The sequence below is a fragment of the Trachypithecus francoisi genome, unplaced genomic scaffold (assembly GCF_009764315.1).
Source record: "Trachypithecus francoisi isolate TF-2019V2 unplaced genomic scaffold, Tfra_2.0 Lachesis_group5, whole genome shotgun sequence".
NCBI lineage: Eukaryota > Metazoa > Chordata > Mammalia > Primates > Cercopithecidae > Trachypithecus > Trachypithecus francoisi.
In genome coordinates, this window is record NW_022681470.1 from 62,434,095 (window position 1) to 62,446,390 (window position 12,296).

General features: G+C 53.8%; 1 protein-coding gene across 5 annotated transcripts in view; it reads left to right on the plus strand.

Annotated features, from left to right (window-relative positions):
- The first annotated feature begins 1,161 nt into the window (after window positions 1–1,161).
- The window catches only part of CDK18 (cyclin dependent kinase 18), a 28,328-nt gene continuing 17,193 nt past the window's right edge, over window positions 1,162–12,296 (plus strand). For 2 of the 5 annotated variants that reach the window (XM_033196757.1, XM_033196756.1), the window contains exon 1: window positions 1,163–1,514. The gene's annotated coding sequence lies outside the window, so the exon portion shown is untranslated. Of the gene's footprint in view, window positions 1,515–8,472; window positions 8,780–12,296 lie in introns of those variants that run through there. The other 3 variants (XM_033196755.1, XM_033196759.1, XM_033196758.1) reach the window with 3 other exon arrangements.

A 12,296-nucleotide genomic window follows, 5' to 3' on the forward strand; every position in this document is an offset into this window, starting at 1 on the left:
AGAGAAAGCGGAGGTTAAAAACAAGAGTTGGGAGGCCCTCTGTGAGATGTCAATTACCCACACGTCACTTTCATGCATGGGCCCAGTGTCTTCCTTCATTCTCCTGTCTCCTGCTGAGAGTGGGACCTCAGGCCCATGTCCTCTAGAAGGAAACTGTTCTATTCGCAACAACTCACGGTCCCCAGGGAAAGGTTCGGGTAGAAGCACATGTACACTGTGGAGCATCCCCTCCTAAGGAGACCCTCCCTGTTGGAGACCCCAGACTGCAGTAGCCAAGCCCGCTGGGAGGGCAGGGGACACAGACCTCCTTGATGAGGTGCCATAGAGCCAAGACACATCTCCTCTCCTCACAGCCCTCAGGAGGAAGCAGAGATGAGAGGGGCCTGGCAGTGGGGACTGTGCCCTGCACCTCCATCCCCAGATTTTTGTTTTGTTTTTGTGATCCTTGAAGTCAGATGATGTGGGTGCAATGCCCGTTGGTCTGAGTTCTAATCATGGCTCACCATTAACTCTTGTGGCACTTTGGGCCAGTTCAATTGCTTTGCTGGGCCTGTTTCCCCTTCTGTAAAATGAGAGTGCCACTAGCTGAACCAGCCATTCTGCAACGCTTCTTGGATGATTCTCAAATATCCTGTGGAGTTTAATTCCAAAAGGACACGTTGAATTATCCTTCGGGGAGGAAAATGGGAATGATGGCTGGTAGCAAGGGCTTCATTCAGGTCCTGGAGAGGTGGGAACTTTGTCTGGAAAGGTAAGTGACAAGTCCCACTGGATAGAGTAGAAGGGGAGCCCGAGGGCTACTATTGTCAAGAAAATGACCACCAAAATTTGTCCATGCACATTCGTTCCTAGGGCGCCAGGTACTGGGAGGTACCTAGAAGAGGTAGGAACACTGCTTTAGAGATAGGCAGGCACTCTCAGTGTACCCCTGGCGCCTTGGTGTCCTGGGGTGATCCAGTCCAGAAGGCCTCATCCCCTAGCCAAGGCTCTCAGGGCCAGCTTTAGAAACGAAACAGGAAGAGGCACTTGGACCCTGGTTCCCAGAGTGGGAGAAAGGGGTGGGCACCCGGGCAGAGGGAGCCCTGGGGATTGGTAGCGGCTGTGGGCAGGGCGGGAGGGCCGGGGGCGGAGTCAACTTGTACATGTGAAAAACTCTGGCGGGGGCCGGGCATTTTCCTTCTTCCTCCTCCTCCTCCTCCTCCCTCCTCTTCCCCACCTTCCTCCACTCCCTCCCTTCCCCTCCCCTTCTACCTCCTCCTCCGCCAGCTCAGGTTGCAGCTTCTCTGGGGAACTGCTCACCTTTCCGGAGCAGGGGAAGCTGCCCCGTGCCCTGGCGGGGACCCCAGCAGGGCGCAGGGCACGGCACCCAACCCCGCGGCACCCCGGCCGTGGCGGGAGGGAGCGGGCGCACCGCGGCCCCCAGGACACGCGCGGTGAGTCCCGCGGGCGGTGCGCCGGGGAGGAAGGGGAGATCGGAGGAGGGGGCACCGCGGCGCCGGGTGTACGGAGCAAAGGTAAGCGGAACGGCTCTTAAAGGCGCAGTTTTGCTTTTGCCCTGGGGCGAGAGGTTGGAGGGAAATACCGGAGCGGCGAGAGGAGAGCAGAGATCTCGAGGTGTGATCTGTGTGATACTGTGTTGTGTGTTGAGGGGTGGGGGGTAACCTGGAAAGACCACTCCTAAGTTCCAGGTGCTGGAGAGGGAGGGCTATTTTGCAATCTAAGACCCTGCGCCCCCTCAGGGAGTCTCCATCTGGGCTCACTTTGGCCCCTGGGCTCCCGTCTGAACCCTACAAAGCAAAGTTTTCCACCCAGTCCCGAACCAGGCGCTTTCTAAGCTCCCTTCATTCTGGGAAGGGCAAGGGTCAGGAGTCTCCAGAGACCAGAGGACCCGAGAGTGTGGGGCCACATCGCCGCCTGGAAGGGCTTCCTGGGCTCTGGTGAACTTTCCAGAGCGGCAGGCAGGGAGTGGGAGGCCGGAGCCCTGGGAAGAACGTGGAAGGACATGTGAAGCCCTGCAGGTCCCAGTTCTGGGGGAGGCAGGGGTCTGGAGAATGCTGCCTCTTCTCTCATTCCACCCCGGAAGACCGAAGGGGCAGTGCCCCCCGCCACCCCTCCTCGGCAGGCGCCAGAGGGTTAATGCAGCAGTGGGAAAAGAGGCGGGGGCGGGGGCGGGGGGAGGGGGGAGTAGTGGGCGGTGACCTGTTGGGCTAAGGAGATGTGCCTTGAGGATTCTGCTGTAGTTGGGGGAGACCATCAGGAATCTGATATCCAAAATCAGGTCCGGACTGGAGGCCTCTGTTTTCGCCCTGTTGGGGGCGGGGATTCCCTGAAGGTGTCTGCAGACCTTGTGCTGGGTGGGAGTTGGGCCACAGAGACAGTGAGGGGTTTTCTGTGCTGCAGGGTCAGCGCCCTCTTAGGCACCAGCGCCGCCTCTCTTCCTTCTCTCTGGGCACCTCCTGGCAGTCGGGGTGGGAGGATTGACACTGTGGGAGTGGGGGCCCTGGAACCTCTTCGGCGCTGTTTGCTACTGTCTGCCCTTCCTCCCCACCCCAGCCCAGCCCTCAGCAGTTACCCAACTGTGGCCTGGGCCCTGTGACTCACTAACACCACCGGCTTGCCCCTCCTGTGTCAGCACCCGGGGAGCTTTGGCATGTTCGCATGGCATTCCCCACCCGGGCATGGGCACGCGGCACATTCCTGGACACTGTCCTGAGAGGATGCCTGGAGCGCCTGGTGGACTGGCACGTCCTCAGAGATCCCCTGCCTTTAGCCTGGCCTTGGGAGGGGCCTGAGAAAATGGTGCTGAGGGTGCTGAGGGTCGGTGGAGTACAGGGCGACACTGGCTCCAGGTCTGAGTTTGCATCCTGAAGGTGTTCCAGAGAGAGGGTCACCTTGCCACAGCAAAGCTACTATCTCGGGTTACCCTGTCCCAGCCACCTCCTGTGCAGCTGAGGAGCCAGTGGGGCTGACCTCCCCCATCCTTAATCTGGGGTATACCTGACCATTCGGTTCCCGGGACTCTCCCCACTGGGTCTCCAGGACTCTCCCCATGCCCTGCCAGGAGAATGGAAGAAGCTCTCCACGCGTGCCAGAAGAAGTTCTTCCCAAACTTATTGGGTGTGCCAGAGGCAGAGTAGACAAGCCTTAGTGGCCACCATTTGTTGGATATCTACTGTGTGCCAAGCAGTGTGTCACAACTTTATGAAGTAGATATTGTTATCATCCCCATTTTACAGGTGAAGAAACTGAGTCTCTGAGGCCAGCTTTTCCAAGGTCACACGGAGGTGGGATCCAGCCCACTTCCTTCTGACGCCAAACCTCTGCTGTCAACCCCTGCCCCATTATGGGGAGGTTGCGGCCCACTCTGGAGTTCTCTGGTCTGCATCAGTCCTCAGGAGAAGGAAGAATGGGGGTGGTGCTCCAAGTATTGAGGCTCCCATCTGTCTGTCCTGCACTAGGCAGAGCCAGGCTTCTTCATGGGCCACAGGAGAGAAGGCACTAGATCTGAGGAGCAAGTAGGTTCTTGTTCTGAGATCTCATGGGATCAGGCTGCCAGCCCTGCAAACCCCCACTCGGGTCTAGAGGACATGGAGCTGCCTTTCAGGGTGCATTTGCTTCCTCTACAGACCCAGACTCTGTCCTCTGCCTACTTGGGCTGTCCTGCACTCAGGGGAATGCGTCCCACACTGTAGGGCAGAGCCCAGCTTGACTCTTCCCAGTTCCTACCCTAACCAAGCCTCTACTTTTTGGGATCACCCTATTGGGACTTTTGTCCAGCATCTCCATCTACTTGTCCTCTGATTCCTTCTGTTCTTCTCTAACTAAGCTGGAGACCTAAAGGGGAGGGCAAACGTCTGGCCTTGGTGGAATCCAGCTCCAGCATATAGTAGCTATGTGACCTTCCCTTCACTAGCACACTCATGAACTTCTCCCAGCATCTGTTCCCTCATCTGTAAAATGAGGATCATAACAGAGAGGGCTGTTATAAGATTTAAATGAAATAATGCACAGTGCCTGGTATGTAGCAGAGACTAAATAACCGGTAGCTATAGTGGTTGGTGGTGCTTGTTTGGAAAGGGAATTTCCTAGTGATTGTACCAGGGCTAGTCTAAAGACCAAGGCAGATTTTCCCAGCCCCATCAGGCCAAGCCCTTAGTTAGACAGAATCTTTACTGCTCTTCTAGGTTAGGGAGGAGGGCTCTGTGTAAGAATGGTGGTGGTGGTAGGGCGATGGGTTGGATGGAAATCTTCCAGGAGCGGCCAGGAATCTGTGCTGTGGGGGCCCTACCTTCTGGCAGGTATGAATGAGACAGGCACTGGGAGCTGGAGAGGCAGCAGCCTTCTGCTCTGAGGGGCCTCTGGCAGCACCTTCTTCCCCTGAGGTAGAAGGACCCTCCCCTGGTACTTAATTAATTGCAGTCCCTGTTCTGCTCTGTTGTTCAAAGTGAGTGGCTAGCCTGGTTCCAGGCCCACCTGATTAGGCCACCTTTGGGAATAAGTCACGTTTCTCTTCCTCAGCCCTGTGTCCCACCATAACCCCTTCCGCCCCCTTCCCTGGACTTTTCACCTTTGCCCTCCAGGCATTCCCTGCTGAGTGGGCACTTTCCCACATCCAAAGGGTGGGAGCAGACCAAGGTTAATCTTGTCCTGGCTCCCACAGCTGCTTATACACACACACGTGCATGCACATGCACACACAGGCTGGGCTCACAATAGCTCAGGCCGAGGGTCTGGGACCCAGGAACACTACAGAGCTGGTAGCTGGGCCTGGCTGGAGCTGGCCAGTGGATCAGCAGCAAGTCCGGAAGAGGAAAAGCCGTGGGCGCATCTCCGCCAGACCTCCTGTCTGAAAGAGAGCCCATCTGCTCCTAGAATCTCCACAGCTACATCTGCAGAGGAGGAGGGGTAGTGAGGCAAGTGTGAGGTTTGGCTTTAAACTCAAAAGGGAGGTGGGTGGATTGCTTGAGCCCAGGAGTTCGAAACCAGACTGGGCAACATGGCAAAACCCCATCCCTACAAAAAAATACAAAAATTAGCCAGGTATGGTGGCACATGCCTGTAGTCCCAGCTACTCGGGAGGCTGAGGGGGAGAATCGCTTGAGCCTAGGAGATTGAGGCTGCAGTGATCCATGACTGCATCACTGCATTCCAGCCTGGGCAACAGAATAAGAACTTGTCACAAAAAAAAATTTGAAAAGCATCTTAGGCTGGGTGTGGTGGCTCACGCCTGTAATCCCAGGACTTTGGGAGGTCAAGGCAGGCAGATCACTTGAGGCCAGGAGTTCGAGACCAGCCTGGCCAATATGGTGAAACCCTGTTTCTCCTAAAAATACAACAATTAACTGGGCCTGGTGACATGTGCCTGTAATCCCAGCTACTCGGGAGACTGAGGTAGGAGGATTGTTTGAACCCAGGAGGCGGAGGTTGCAGCGAGCCAAGATCGCACCGCTGCACTCCAGCCTGGGCGAAAAAAACAGAAAAACAAAAAACAAAAAACAAAAAAAAACAGGTCTTGAAGCAAAGCTCCCTGACAGCATGAGTAACCCTGGAGAGACTGGACACCTTGCTCTGGGAGACATGGGCCAGAACTTTTGAAAGGACTATGATGAGATCCTCTTTCCTGAAACTCTTGATAATGATCCCACCCTCTGAGCCTCCCTACCCCCACCATTAAATAAAAGTCTTCCCTAGAAATGGTGGGGTCGGGGTAGACAAGATGACCCAATAATGGCTGGCCGATGCACCCATGATTATTTACATGTTAAGTGTATGTCTCCTGTCCACCATGGGTGGAGGCAGTTTATGGACTTTGGGGTCAGTTCAAATTCTACCTCCTCCACTCAGTAACTGGTTGCCTTAGGTTAAGTAATTTGCTCATCCAGGTTTTAGTTTCCTCTTTTATAAAATGGGAGGATAATACTATTATCTTATGTGCTTACGAGGACTCCAGTGAGATAATGTCCACCCAGTAGCTCTTTGCTTTACCTGATGTCATTATCGAGGGGTGGTGGCAGAGTTAGTGGACTACATTTGGTAGTTCTCAGTGCTTTTGGCCCCACTTGATATTTTTTCTGAAGTCAGGGTCCCTGCAAACATCAGGACTCCGTCCCCAAATTGGGAAGAGAACTCTATTCTTAAAATGTTTCTGGCCAGGTATGGAGGCTCACGCCTGTAATCTCAGAAATTTGGGAGGCCAAGGTGGGTGGATCACCTGAAGTCAGGAGTTCAAGACCAACCTGGCCAACATGGTGAAACCCCATCTCTACTAAAAATACAAAAATTAGCCAGGCGTGGTGGCAGGCGCCTGTAATCCCAGCTACTCCAGAAGCTAAGGCATGAGAATCGCTTGAACCAGCGGAGGCGGAGGTTGCAGTGAACCAAGATTGCGCCACTGCGCTCCAGTCTGGGTGACAGAGTGAGACTTTGTCTCAAAAAAAAAAAAAAAGTCTACCCTCCCTCACTCTGAACACTGTTCCCCATCTTATTATTGAGGGAAATTCAGACAGAGCTCCGGAATGATTACTGCCCTCAGAACTTTCTTCCTAAAGAAGCCTGCCCTTTTCTGCCTGGGGAAGCTTCTCAGGAACCAGACCTTCTTCTCTTCTCTGGCCCCAGCCATCCAGCACCCCAGGATGTGGGGAGACCAGCCCAGGAGGGGACAGGGCTGTCCTTCCCACATCCTGGCAGGACCCACTGCCTAGAAGCAGGTGGGTGGTAGATGTTATGCTAGAGGTCATCACTCTTGACAGAAGCAGCGCTGGCTCCCAACTCTGCCTGCAGCATGGGATGAGCCCAGGAAAGGGGTCACAGAGCCCCTCCCTGATCTTGCCATGGAGCGCAACTGGCAGCATCCCCTGCTGTGGCTGGGCTGGGCGCCGTGTTCTGTGTGGATGCCAAACCTGGCATGGCTCCTTCTCCAAGGAAGGTGGCCCTTGGGGAGGCTGTGAATTTCTTGACTGTGGTACCCAGTAAAGAGAGTGCCATCTCTACGCAGACCCATGCAGTCCCTTCCAACCCTGTACAAAGTCAGAAGCCCACAGTGCGGTCCCAGCTCTGCCCCATCACCCTCAGTGGCCTCCGGCAGATTGCTCACCTTTCTGAGTCTTGCCTTCTTTGCCTGAAGCAGGGCGCAGACCAGGGGATTTCCAAAGCCCCTTCCCAGGCTGCTGGTCTGAGTCTCTGACTTTTGCCAGTGCTGCTAACGAGGCAAGCTGTGTGCTGGGGCCCCAAGAGGGGCTCAGCCTCCTGTTCCTCCAAACTGTAGAGCCAGGGGCTTCCCCCAGCTGACACCTGGGTACTGGTCCCTGCCGTGCTCAGATGGGCAAGGAAATCCTGGAATGCTTCAGCCCTGTCAACTAGGAGGAGAAGAAGTACCTCACAAAGAAATGGATGCTGAATTCAAACACTACATAGGCCCGGGATGCTCAGGGCCAGGGCTTGGCAAACCATAGCTCTTGGCCGAGTCCTGCCTGTTTTTGTATGGCCCATGAGCTAAGAATGATTTTTACATTTTTAAGTGGTCGACAAAAAGTCAAAAGAAGAAAATAAAGTTTTGTGACCCTTAAAAATTTTGTAAAATTCAAATGTTAGTGTTCATAGTAAAGTTTTACTGGTGCGAGGCCAAATTCATTCATTTACATCTTGCCCGTGGGTGCTTTTGTGCTACAAAGGCAGAGTTGCAGAGTTGCAACAGAGATGATGGCCCGCAAAGCCTAAAATAGTGGCTGTCTGGCCTCTTACAGAAAAGGTTTGCTGACCCCTGCTCAAGATAATCATAGCTCTCTCCAGACTTTGCACTAAACTGCTCCGGGATCTCAATCTAAAAGTACTTTCTTTTCATTTAAAAATAAGTGTTTGCCTTTTCTTCTTATGTAAGCAATAAATGTTCATTATGGAAATATTAGAAGATGCAGATAAGTAAAAAGAAGACATTAAAATCACCCATAATTCTACCACCCAGGAATAACTACTGCTGGTGTTTTGACTTACTGCCTTCTGGGTTATCAGTGTGCTGTGTTTATATGTGCATGCCAGTGACACATGTGTATATCCTGCATACGTACAGCTTTTACAAACTGTACACATCTGTCCTCTTCACTTTAAAGACACATCTCGGCCAGGTGTGGTGGCTCACACCTATAATCCTAGCACTTTGGGATGCCAAGACGGGCAGATTACCTGAGCTTAGGAGTTCGAGACCAGCCTGGGTAATATGGTGAAACCCCATCTCTACTGAAATACAAAAAATTAGCTGGGTGTGGTGTCATCCGCCTGTAGTCCCAGCTACTCGGGAAGCTGAGGCAGGAGAATTGCTTGAACCCAGAAGGCAGAAGTTGCAGTGAGCCAAGATCGCGCCACTGCACTCCAGCCTGGGTGATTCCATCTCCAAAAGAAAACACACACACACACACACACATCTCAAACTGAACCCTTGGGGGACACCCAGGCAGGGTGCCCAGCAGGCAGCTGGACCCAAGCATCTGGAGCTGACGGGCTTGGTGGGGCCATGGCTACAGATCTGGAGTCATCAGCACGCGGGTGGTGGTTTCCACTTCGGGAGGGGATGATGTCACCCAGGAAGCATGCCTAGAGGGGAAGAGCAAAGGGCCAAAGAGGGAATTGTGGGAGTGTTGACATTCAAGAGACAGGTAGAGGAAGTGAGTCCACCAGACCCAGGGGGAAGGAAGAAGCAGGAGGAGACCCAGGCTGCCAAGGGAGTGGAATCCGAGGCCCAGGGCCCAGGACAGTGCCTGGTGCTGAGCAGGTGCTTGTGAAATGAGTGAGTGACTTTGAGGGGGCTGAACCCTGGTGAGTGAGTGACACTGATAAAGGACATTTAGAGAACAATTGAACAACTATGAGATGTTCAGAGGCCTGGGGGAGGCCATGCAGGCCAAGGAGGCCTCCTGGGCCCAGCCTGGTGGGAGGGAGACGTGGGGCAATCCAAGTGACCAGAAACTGGGAGCTGGTCAGAGGAGCCCAGTGGAGTTCTTGGCGGTGACATGAAGCTGCTTTTTAAAGCCAGTCTCTCAGATTGGAATGAGGAAGGATGGAGATGACCAGCCAGGGGTTCCTGTCAGAATGTGGGCACTGGGTGGTGTGGGCCAGCCTGGTGGGGGTGGAGTATAAATAGGAATACAGTTTAGAGATGCTGGGAAATCCTCCCCATTCCCTCCCTCCTCATGAGACTGAGAGGTCCCCAGGGATGCCAGGCTCAAAGGCCCCTGCAGCTCTGTTGCCAAAGTTGGGCATGGAGAGAAACCCAGAGACAGGACTGAAGGTCCCATGACAGGCCAGCAGGAGAGCTGGACACGGGATGTCTGGCTGAGAGAGGGCTACTGGGTGGGTGGATTTGACACTCTTCATTTCTTCTCCAATTTATTGTATAAAAGATGGTAGGCGTCAGTTTCTGTGCCAGAGCAAGTGGAGAGGAAACAGAAGCTGTTTCCTCTGGGTTTTAAGGAAGACCTAAGGAAAGGTTCCAGACTTTGGGATCTCAGAAACACAAGACAGTTGGGGAAGGACCTTCCTCAAGGGTCTTTAAAGAGGGCTGCTAAAAGGAGCAGAGAGGGCTCCTCTGGCTGGGAGAGTAAGGTGGGCTTTCTCTGGAGGCAGGAGGATGTGGGAGATGGAGGCCAGGCCTATCCTGGCCCCTTGCCCCATGCTCTAGTCTCTGATCTGGGATGTTCTGTACGCCCAGGACCAGAACTGACAGAAGAGCTCCTTGTCCCATCTTATCACTTGGACATCCTGAGCCTCTTCAGAGAGTGCAGACCAGCTTTAGCTGGGCCCCCAAAAAGGGTCAAAAGGAAAATACCAGAAGATGCAGTATACCTCTATTCCTTGAGCCTCAGGAAGCCAGAGAGCAGCAGGGTGGACATTAGTAGGACTGAAGTGGAGCCACACAGAGGGGCTAGACGTGAGGTCGTGTGGGGTCAGGAAGGGTCATCTGTAGGAGTCAAGGCCAACATCTGAGCCTGAGTAGTGCACCTGCCCTGCAAGGCTCTGAGAATCTTCCCTGAGTGACAGAGCCAGGAAGAGGGCCACAGGCCCCTCCAAACCCCATCCCCACAGCTCTGGAGGCCCTAGCTCAATGCATGTTGCAGGAGGAACTTCTCATTCGGGTTTTTCTCATTCCAGTCCACTCCTCAATGTAGGATGGCGCCTCCAACCCCAAAACCTCCACAGAACTCACTGGGGGAGTAATTGCTGGGCAGGACACTGCCTCCACTGCCCCAGCCCATCTCCCACTGCTGTCGGGCCACATGCTGGCTAGAGGAGGAGGGTCAGGTTTCAGCTGAGGCCTAGAGTCCAGCTTTCATATATCATTTGCTAGTCATTTGGGGGCTCACTCTGTCTTAGGCCTTGGGTCAGGCTCTGGGGGTGCAGTGACGAGTCACACCATAGTGCTTGCCCTTAAAAAGCTCACAGGCAAACTAGGAAAATGACAAGTAAACAGTTACAGGACAGGGAGCCAAGTGCCCTGCCTTGGGACGTCAGAAAGCTGTGGGAGCACAGAATAGGGACCATCACCTGGCTGGGGACAGTGGAGTTTCAGGCTAGAGGAGATGCGGAGGTCTCCATGGCAGAATGAGTAGCACGTTGTTGGTCTCTCCCTAGTCCCCACTCCATCTGCTTGGGGTACCAATCCCTGTATTCCTGTTCCCTCTGAGACCCAAGAAAACTGAGGAGGAAGCATGTCCTGGGAAGTCTGGGGCTGGGTGATTAGACAGTCTAGGCTTGCTCTAGTGTGCCCAGAAAGAGGACAGGGCCAGGCCCACTCCGTTCACGCTCAAGTCCCAACTAGGACAGGAGCTGGCCTGATGAGAAGATACATCTAGAAACAGGTCCCTGGCCTGCCTGAAAGGGGAAGGAAAGGCACCAACATTTATTGCAGGTGGCAGTGTGTCCCGGATCTTAAAGGTGACTAAGATACTGTCTTTGTCCTTGAGGGATCTCGTGTGTCTATATCTATAGAGGAAAGAGGCTTAAGCAAGTCGTCAAGAAACAGTGGCTCGATGGCCTCATTCAGTCACTTGTTCATGCGTTCCACAAATGCTGAGTACCTGGTGGGCTCCTTACTCTGTGTGAGGCACCAGGGGAGCAAAAATGTTAAGGCCCTGTTCTTGTCCTGAAGGATCTCACAGTGCAGTTATGAGTGTGTGCTGGCTGCTCTGGAATGGACAAGGAGGAAGGATCTTACTCTACCTAGAGGAAGAAGGTGTGGTCATGCACAGCCTCCCAGGGGAAGTGACCCGTGAGTTGAGTTTGGGAGTGGTTTTACCAAGGGGAAAATTGAGGAAGGGCATCCCAGGCCAAATGATTGCAAAGCCGTGGGGTGTGAGTGGAGTTTGCTCTGGGAATGCCAGGTACATCTGATAAAACCAGACCCTTTGGGGAGGGGTGACAGCTGAGACTCAAGAAGACAGGGATCCAAATACAAAGGCCTGGTCTGCCAGCCCCTGGAGTTTGGACTTTTTCCTGAAGGCAGTGTTAGCGTTGAAGGATTTTTTTTTTTTTTTTTTTTTGAGATGGAGTCTCGCTGCAACACCCAGGCTGGAGTGCAGTAGTGCCATCTCAGCTCACTGCAAACTCCGCCTCCTGGGTTCCAGCGATACTCCTGCCTCAGCCTCCCAAGTAGCTGGGATTACAGGCGTGCACCTCCATGCCCGGCTGATTTTTGTATTTTTAGTAGAGACAGGGTTTCACCATATTGGCCAGGTTGGTCTTGAACTCCCTACCTCAGGTGATCTGCCCGCCGCGACCTCCCAAAGTGCTGGGATTACAGGCGTGAGCCACCGCCCCAGCCGCTTTGAAGGATTTTTTTTTCCTTTTTTTTTTTGAGACGGAGTCTCGCTCTGTCGCCCAGGCTGGGGTGCAGCGGTGCCATCTCAGCTCACTGCAAGCTCCACCTCCCAGGTTCAAACAATTCTCCTGCCTCAGCCTCCCGAGTAGCTGGGACTACAGGTGCCCGCCACCTCACCTGGCTAGTTTTTTGTATTTTTTAGTAGAGACGAGGTTTCACCATGTTAGCCAGGATGGTCTCGATCTCCTGACCTCGTGATCCGCCCATCTCGGCCTCCCAAAGTGCTGGGATTACAGGCTTGAGCCACCGCGCCCGGCGAAGGATTTTAAATGGGCAAGCGACACCATCAGAAAGCAGTTGAAAAAGTTAAGTCTAGGACGCTTATGGTGGTTGGATTGGAGGCCAAGTATTATTCTCAGTTAGCAGCAAGGAAACTGAGGCATAGGGTGTCTTCCCAGGTCACAGCTACTAAGTGGGGTTTCTTCCATGA